The following is a 9,810-nucleotide window of genomic DNA, read 5'->3' as shown; positions in this document are numbered from 1 at the left end:
TTCTTATATAACAATATCCGATGTAGCTGTTTTTTCTGATATCTGGTAATATTTATACCTTTACAGAAGAAAATTTCAAAAGTGACCAGTGCTCAAATTGAGGCACCCCAAAAGAACCTGATTTTCATGCTCAACACTTTCAGAAAACCAGGCCTCTTTAAGGGATCTCAAATTGGGCACCCAAAAGTGCTGGTCACTTTTGAAAATCCTGGTCTACCTGCACACAGCTGCCACAGACACTGAATTCACCAGTAAAAATAAAGTATCCAAACTGTTATCTGAACGATTTTAGCTGTGAAATCTGTCATGATCAGGCTTTCACATGAGATTATAGCTAGGCCAAAAGTATCAGTTTGGGTCTTTGGTTTTAACAAGGTTTGGGGTTCACGTTCAGTTTGGATAACCATCTAACTAGAGAAGGACCTGAGACACAAAGTTCAAATCTGGATCCAGATCCAGACTCCTCAAAGGTCAAGGTTATTTGGACATTTCTTTTAATTCACTCCAATACAAAGAGGTGGCTAGCTGTGAAATTCAGATAGGCATCCAAATATCTCTGAACAGTAGGAGCCTTCAGATTCAAGCTTTTAGTTTGGGCTTCTCTACTTTCAACTGTTTGGATGTTTATCTGAAATGTATCCAAAATACTGAAATCTTTTGAGTCTGGAGTACTGGACTAGAAATCTCTCAAACAGTTTTTTTAGTAAAAAGAACAGGAGTACTTGTGGCACCTTAGAGACTAACAAATTTATTAGAGCATAAGCTTTCATGGGCTACAGTCCACTTCATAGGTGCATAGAATGGAACATATAGTAAGAAGATATATATATACATATAGATAAGTTGGAAGTTGCCATACAAACTATGAGAGGCTAATTAGTTAAGACGAGCTATTATCAGTAGGAGAAAAAAACTTTTGTAGTGATAATCAAGATGGCCTATTTAGACAGTTGACAGTCTGTACAACTTTCCGTACAACAAAGCCCAATGTCAACTCTGACCACGTATTTATTCAAGTGACACCATCATAGGACCTAATCACATTAGCCACGCCATCAGGGGCTCATTCACCTGCACATCTACCAATGTGATATATGCCATCATGTGCCAGCAATGCCCTTCTGCCATGTACATTGGCCAAACCGGACAGTCTCTACGTAAAAGAATAAATGGACACAAATCAGACATCAGGAATCATAACATTCAAAAACCAGTTGGAGAACACTTCAGTCTCTTTGGTCACTCCATTACAAACCTAAAAGTTGCAATTCATCAACAAAAAACTTCAAAAACAGACTCCAACTAGAGACTGCTGAATTGGAATTAATTTGCAAACTGGATACCATTAACTTAGGCTTGAATAAAGACTGGAAGTGGATGGGTCATTACACAAAGTAAAATTATTTCCCCGTGTTTATTCACCTCCCACTGTTCCTCAGACGTTCTTGTCAGCTGCTGGAAATGGCCCATCTTGATTATCACTACAAAAGGTTACCCCCCCACCCCGCTCTCCTGCTGGTAATAGCTCACCTTAAGCTCACTCTCGTTACAGTGTGTATGGTAACACCCATTGTTTCATGTTCTCTGTGTATATAAATCTCCCCACTGTATTTTCCACTGAATGCATCCGATGAAGTGAGCTGTAGCTCACTAAAGCTTATGCTCAAATAAATTTGTTAGTCTCTGAGGTGCCACAAGTACTCCTTTTCTTTTTGCGAATACAGACTAACACGGCTGCTACTCTCAGGGGGGAGGGATAGCTCAGTGGTTTGAGCAGTGGTTTGCTAAACCCAGGGTTATGAGTTCAATCCTTGAGGGAGCGATTTGGGGCTTAGTCCTGCTTTGAGCAGGGGGTTGGACTAGGTGACCTCCTGACGTCCCTTCCAACCCTGATATTCTATGATTCTATGAAAACCTGTAGATATAGTGAGTTCACTGCATTTTCTTGTGCTGATTCTGTAATTTGACCAAAAAGTACTTTAATATGTCTGTATTTGTTATGAACCTTGTCTTCTTACTGCTCATGAGACGACTATCCTATCTAGGGTTCTGATTCTGCAATGGGATCTGTGCAAGGGAGCCCTTACACGTTTCATGTACTGGAATATTGGTATAGAAGGGTTGAGCTAGTTCAGGATAAAAAGGGAGGAGGTGTTGCATGATGCATCAAGAATATATACACTTGTTCTGAGAGCCAGAATGAGATGAGAGGCAGATCCGTTGAAAGTCTCTGGGTAAAGATAAAAGGGTCAAATATTAGGGGTGTTGTCATGATAGCAGTCAACTCCAAATCAGAAAGAGGAGATGGATGAGGCATTTCTAGCACAAATAAAAGACACATCCAAAACACAAGACGTGGTAGTAATGGGGGACTTTAATTACCCAGACATCTGTTGGAAAAATAATGCAGCAAAACACATTTCCAAAAAGTTCTTGGAATGTACCAGAGACAACTTTTTGTTTCATAAAAAAGAGGAAGTAACCAGGGGGACAGCCTTTTTAGACTTGATTCTGACCAACAGGGAGGAATTGGTAGTGAATTTGATGGTGGAACACAATTTGGATGAAAGTGATCATGAAATGATAGATTTCATTATTCTAAGGAAAGGAAGGAGAGAGAGCAGCAGAATAAGGACAATGGACTTCAAAAATGCAGTCTTTAACAAACTCAGAGAACACGTAGATAAGGTCCCATTGGAAGAAAATCTAAGGGAAAAAAGAGTTCAGAAGAGCTGGAATTTTCTTAAGGAGACACTATTACAGGCACAAATGCAAACTATCCCAATGTGAAGAAAAGACAGAAAGAATAGTAGGAGGCCAATATGGCTCCCTCTGGAGCTCCTTAATTACCTGAAATCAAACATGAATCCTACAAAAAGTGGACACATGGACAAAATGCTAAGGAGGAGTACAAAAGAACAGCATATGCATGAAGGGACAAAATCAGAAACGCTAAGGCACAAAATATGTTACACCTAGAAAGAGACATAAAAAGCAATAGGAAGAGGTTCTTTGAATACTTTAGGAGCAAGAGAAAGACGCAGGAAAGTGTAGGCCATCTACTTAGCAGGGAAGGAGAGCTAATAACTGTTGACACTAAGAAATCTGGGATGTTTAATACCAATTTTGCATCAGTCTTCACTAAAAAGATTATTGGTGACCAGACACTCAGCCCAGTTAATATTAACAAGGGGGAAGGAGTGTAAGCCAAAACAGGGAAAGAACAGGTTCAAGAATATTTAGATACATTGGATGTATTAAAGTTCACAGGACTTGATGAAATTCATCCTAGGGTACTTAAGGAACTAGCTGAAGCAATCACAGAATCATTAGGAATTATCTTTGTGAACTCATGGAGGTCATGTGAGTTCCCAGAGGACAGGAGAAGAGGAAACATAATATGTATGTTTAATAAGGGAAACAAGGGAATTATAGACCAATGAGTTTAACTTCAATGCCTGGAAAGATATGGAAACAAATTATTAAACAACCAATTTGTAAACACCTAGAAAATAACAGGATTATAAGAAACAGCAAGTATGGATTTGTCAAGAACAAATTATGCCAAACCAACTTTCTTTGACAAGGTTATTGGCCTGGTGAGAGGGTCAGGGGGAATCAACAGAAGTGATATATCTTGATTTCAGTAAGGCTTTTGACGCAGTCCCATATGACTTTGTCATAAGCAAACTAGGGAAATGCGGTGAGATGAAATTACTGTACAGCAGATGCACAACTGGTTAAAAGATCATACTCAAAGAGTATGTATCAATGGTTTGCTCTCAAACTGGGAGAATGTATCTAGTGGGATCCCACAGGGGTCAGTCCTGGGTCTGGTACTATTCAATATTTTCATTAATGACTTGGATAATGGAATAGAGAGTATGCTTATAAAATTTACTGATAATACCAAGCTGGGAGGAATAGCAAGCACTTTGGAAGACAAGATTAGAGTTCAAATTTACCTCAACAATTTGGAGGACTGGTCTGAGTACTATGCTTAGGAAGGAAAACACAAATGCACAACTACATGATGGGATAACTGGTTAGGCAGTAGTACTGCTGAAAAGATCGGGGGCTTAAAGCGGATCACAAACTGAATATGAGTCAACAATATGATTCAGTTGCAAAAAAAGCTAATAAAATGCTGGGATGTATTAACAGGAGTTTTGTATGTGAGACAAGGGAAGACAAGAAGTAATGGGCATAATCTGCAGCAAGGGAGATTTAGGTTAGCTATTAGGAAAAACTTTCCAACTATAAGGATAGTTAAGCTCTGGAATTCCAAGGGAGGTTGTAGAATCCCTATCATTGGAAGTTTTCAAGAACAGGCTGGACAAACACCTGTCAGGGATGGTCTAAGTTTACTTGGTCCTGCCTCAGTGCAGGGGGCTGGACTTGATGACCTCTCGAGATCCCTTCCAGCCCTATATTTCTATGATTCTATGTTTCTGGAGCACTGTTGGAATCAATGGGGCTCCAGGCTGAAGCAGACACTTGCAAAACAAGGGCCTAGGTATTTGCATGTTTTCCTCAATTAATATTCATACCATCATTTAGTGGTAAATATTCAAAACCGGTGACCTATATTGTGCTAACAAAACCTGTATATGTAGCAGTGGTATGTGCAAAACTGCATTTGGGGTCACAAAGTGAGTAACAGTATGAGCAAATGGCATTTGTGTTCACAATGATTAGTCAATGTTCAGGTTTCCTTGCCTGTACAAATGTGGATTTTGCATGCACAACTAGTGTACACAGCTTATGAGAACAGTTCTAAAAAAGTATTCCAGAATTAGGCCTTGTATTGCGTATGATTAAGGCTATGATTTTGGCACAGAAATTTTAGTAAATGTCATGGCCGAAGTACAGGAGAAAAATGATAGGTCACAGAAAGGTCACCAAATAAGGTAGTGTTTGCTACATCAACATACACAAGAGTATAGTGCGGGTTCTGAAAGATGAGGTCCAGGGGTGGGCAGATTTTGGCAAGTAAGCCCAACCTGCACTCACCCCACAGTGGTGGTTCCTGTCCTGTTCCAGGTGTTGTGACCTAGTGCATAGAGTCACGACTCCACTCAGGTTTGGCCCGTCTGCCCCTCCATAGATGGAGACAGAGGGGTGGATGGGCCAAACCTGAGGGGCATGGCCACCCTGTGCACCATGTCGCAATGTCACTCAATTTGGGGGCTAATCAAATGGGTTTTTACAGCCATTTCCAAGATTTCACAGACTTTGTCAAACCACCCAGACCTCTGTGACAAAATAGTAGCCCGACGTGACCTATAGCCCACTGAACTTTTTCAAGTCAAAATGATAGGTATTTTAGAATCCGTTTATTTAGTATTGTACAGTGAATGCTGTAATGCTTCATGAGCATCCTTTCATGAAAAAAGCGAGAGTAGTTGAATAACAAATATAATGAATAAACCAAGTCAGTTAAAGATTGACAGAAATAAAGATAGATAGAAATGTAAGGGGAAAAAAGCCTCCTTGTCTCCTAAAATAAAACAAGTTTCTTTAGATACTTCAGGTTAAAATGGTAGATTCTATCTTAAAGCGCTTTCAAATTTCAGAACATGTTGCTTGAAATGATAGTCTTAGAGGAGCTTGACCTGCAATTTACATGCTACTATTCCATTGCCAGTCCAGCCCCATAATTCACCACAGGAGAGTGACAGCTTCACCTATAAAGTGATGTCTTCACCTTACTAGAGTTTTCTGATTAGTCTCCCTGAAAATGCTAGCTAAAGCTAGACATATCATATCACTGCTCAGGACAGCAGCAGTGATGTTTGTGGAACCGTTCACTGTCTCAGGGCTAATCTCCAAGATAATTTAGATTAACCTTACAGGTCTCTGGAAACCACATTCCCCATGATGGACTATCCCTACTATATCCATTTTTGATCTCAAAGGTTTAACCCAAGCTGACATCACAATGCTAGATCAAAAACTTTAAACACAACTATATAAAAATCTTTCCAATTGGACTTCTCCTTTTGCTTTAAACAGTTTTCCTTTCATGGCAGAAAACATAATATCTACTGTGAATAATTCTACCCAGAGAAAGCAGGACATCATCTTGTGTTTACTTTATCACAAGATGGATAACTGTGGCAAGTAGATGCTATGTATCAAAGACCTGTCCCTTCTCATGTTTGGGATGGTTTTGAAATTGAGTAGTGAGGGTAGGAATGGGAGGGTGTGCTTTGTTAGGCCAGTAGAGATACCATCAGAGAAAATCTGCAAAGCTTGGATGTGTATCAAGGATTGGGGAACAAAACAGCTCTAAACCTATTGGTGAAAGTATTAATGGCTGTAATAAAAATTTGAATATATAGCACATGTCCAAAGGCCACAAGATGCTTAGAGATAAATTAACTAAAAATGTAATTTGTCCAACAAGTCAGCTTGCATGAGCGTATAGGGACCAAATCAGGAAGACCAAGGAAAAGAATAAGCTACAGCTGGCAAGAAATGTTAGAGACAACAAGAAGGGGTTCTTCAAATATGTCAGACAAAAAAAGAAAGATCAAGAATGGTGTGGTCCACTGCTCAGTGGAGAAGGTGAGCTGGTAATAGAAGATGATAGGAAGACAGAGCTGCTCAATGCCTACTTTGCTTCAGTCTTACAAAAAATAACATGTGACCGGACAACTAGTGAAGTTACCGTAGACAAAAGGAGAAGGGATGAGATCTGGATAAGTAAAGACCACAGCAGAAATCTTCTGACCAAGGGGCTGGATGCGATTTACCTGAGGGTACTGAAGGAATTAGCTGAAGAAATCTCAGCGCTACTGGCAATAATCTTTACAGATTCATGGATGACAGGAGAGATCCCAGCAGACCGGAGGAGGGCTAACATAGTGACTATCTTTAAAAGGGGGGAAAAGGAGGATCCGGGGATCTATAGACCAATCAACCTGACTTCGACGCTTGGGACCCTACTAGAGCAATGTATAAAACATTCAGTTTGGAGTACCTGGATGATTAAGGGGTAATCACTAGCAGCCAGCATGGATTTACCAAGAACAAATCATGCCAAACCAGCTTGATTTTCTTCTTTGACAGGGTAACTGATTTGGTGGATAGGGGAATGCAGTGGACATAATATACTTGGACTTCAGCAAGACTTCTGACACAGTTCACATGACATTCTGATAAGTAAGCTGGAGAAATGTGGGCTTGACAGAACTACCATTAATTGGATACATAATTGGTTAAACAACCACAAACAAAGAGTAACTATGAATGGAATGATGTTGGATTGGAGGGAGGTCTCAAGTGGGGTTCCACAGGGATCTGTTCTGGGTCCGCTGTTTAATATCTTTATTAATGACCTGGATGTAGGTATAGAGAGCATGTTGATCAAGATGGCAAATGACACAAAGATAGGGGGAGTTGCCAAAACTTTGGAGGATAGAGCTAAAATTCGGAGGGATCTTGATCATAGAATCATAGAATATCAGGGTTGGAAGGGACCTCAGGAGGTCATCTAGTCCAACCCCCTACTCAAAGCAGGACCAACACCCACTAAATCATCCCAGCCAGGGCTTTGTCAAGCTGGGCCTTAAAAACCTCTAAGGATGGAGATTCCACCACCTCCCTAGGTAACCCATTCCAGTGCTTCACCACCCTCCTAGTGAAATAGTGTTTTCTGATATCCAACCTAGACCTCCCACACTGCAACTTGAGACCATTACTTCTTGTTCTATTGGGGAACACGGTTATAGAAAACAAAATGAAATTCAACAAAGACAAATGTAAGATATTGCACTTAGGGAAGAAAAAACAAATGCACAAATACAGAATGGGGGAAAACTGGCTTGGCATCAGCACTGCTAAGAAGGATCTGGAAGCTGTGTTGGATCACAACCTCAACATGAGTCAGCAATGCAATGCTGTTTCAAAAAAAGCAAATGCAATTTTAGGTTGCATTAACAGAGGGATAGCATGCAAGTCACGGGAAGTGATAGTATTGCTCTATTCTGCACTGGTTAGGCCTCAGCTGGAGTATTGTGTTCAGTTCTGGTCACCAATGTTTTGAAAGGATGTAGAGACACTGGAAAGGATCCAGAGGCAAGTGACAAAGATGATCAAAGGGATGGAATGCAAGCCATATGAGCAAAGGCTGAAGGAACTGGCTTTGTTTAGTTTGGAAAAGAGGAGATGGGGATATGATAGCAGTCTTCATATACTTGAAAGGCTGCCATAAAAAACATGGAGAAAAGTTGTTCTCTTTTGCCACAAAGGGCAGGACAAGAGGCAATGGGTTCAAACTACAACACAGCAGATTAGGATTAAATCCCAGGAAAAACTTCCTAACTGTAAGAACAGTAGGACAATGGAACTGACTGCCTCTGGAGGTCATGGAAGCTTCTTCACTGGAGGTGTTCAAAAGGAGGCTGGATCGCCATCTGTCTTGGATGGTTTAGACACAACAAATCCTGCATCTTGGTAGGTGGTTAGACTAGATGACACTGGCAGTCCCTTCTAAACCTATGATTCTAATATACATCTTAAAACAGGAGAAAAGCGCTAATAATACACTATAAGAGCTCAATAAAAATGAACAACTAAAAATGAAAAGAAAAAGCTTTGCATTTAGTCTGGAAAGATGCTACTCTGCTGGGATGCAATGGCATATCAAGGAGTGGAGCTTTGCCACAGCAGAACAACAGCACAACATGCATGGGTTTCAAGCACACTTTCCATATTTTGGGCATCCAATGCATCCCAGATCTTCACCAACAACTTGTTTTTACTTACTCCCCTGGACAGATGGGCACTCATGTCACTGTCTAGTTATCTGGTAAACCACATGATTCCCCCACTACCAATTAGACTGACCACCCACCTGCCTTCCTCTCCTATACAAATCATAAAAAAAAGAAACAGACAGAGGAAATGCCTGGAAAAAAGATCACTAGACAACTACAACCAATCTAGGGCAGACAGCTAGCTACTTCAAACAAACCCAGATCAGATGAACACTAGTACTCCAGCCTCATACTGATCAATACAAGATCTCTGATCAATAAATTCTTCACCATCCATGATCTTATTGCTGATAAGTCACCTACATCACACAAAGAAGCTGACTGAGAGTTCAGAACCAGTGTTAGAATATCTGGAGAGAAGAGATGAGCTATTTACCAAAGACCCATTTTCAGACAGGACAAATCTGGGGGTGGAGTAATCCTTCTATTGCCTCTTGGGCTCAAATACAGTAAAAGTGCACTTGAATCAAAATACTTTAAGTATATCCACTTAATCTGTGAGCCCAGAGACAAGACACATCTAGGTATATGCTAATCCACTCTATTTTGGGGGTGGGAAAGAGTACAACCACTCTCCCTTTCTTTATGGCTAGATGGGTGGGGGTCCAAAATATTTTTTCTGTTACAACTTTGGGTCACAGTATGAAAAAATTTGAGATTTACCATGGTAATCTGTAAAACCCCACACAACAAAGGATTCCCATGTCCTTGGCATGGACAACAGTGTCAACCCTGCCAGTCTCAAGTCCTGGGAAATAAGATTGATTAAGCTTGCAAAAATATATGAATGGTTATGAAATAATAAAACTATGAAGGTGAAAAAAGCCGGTTGACGATTATACTATTCAATGAACTGTGGGAATTTTTACCTCCATCCTGCATTTCAAGTGCTAGGACCAGTGACAGGGTATAAAAGCAGCTGCAAAGCAATGGTGCAAAGAGTCAAATGTCTTATGATTTATGTACAAGATAGTAGCTGACATAACATTGCAGCCCATAACTGTCAAAGAGGCACCAGCTTTCTTTG

The sequence above is a fragment of the Lepidochelys kempii genome, chromosome 2 (assembly GCF_965140265.1).
Source record: "Lepidochelys kempii isolate rLepKem1 chromosome 2, rLepKem1.hap2, whole genome shotgun sequence".
NCBI classification, from domain to species: domain Eukaryota; kingdom Metazoa; phylum Chordata; order Testudines; family Cheloniidae; genus Lepidochelys; species Lepidochelys kempii.
The sequence above is the reverse complement of the archived record's forward strand: the minus strand, read 5'-3'. Positions refer to the sequence as shown.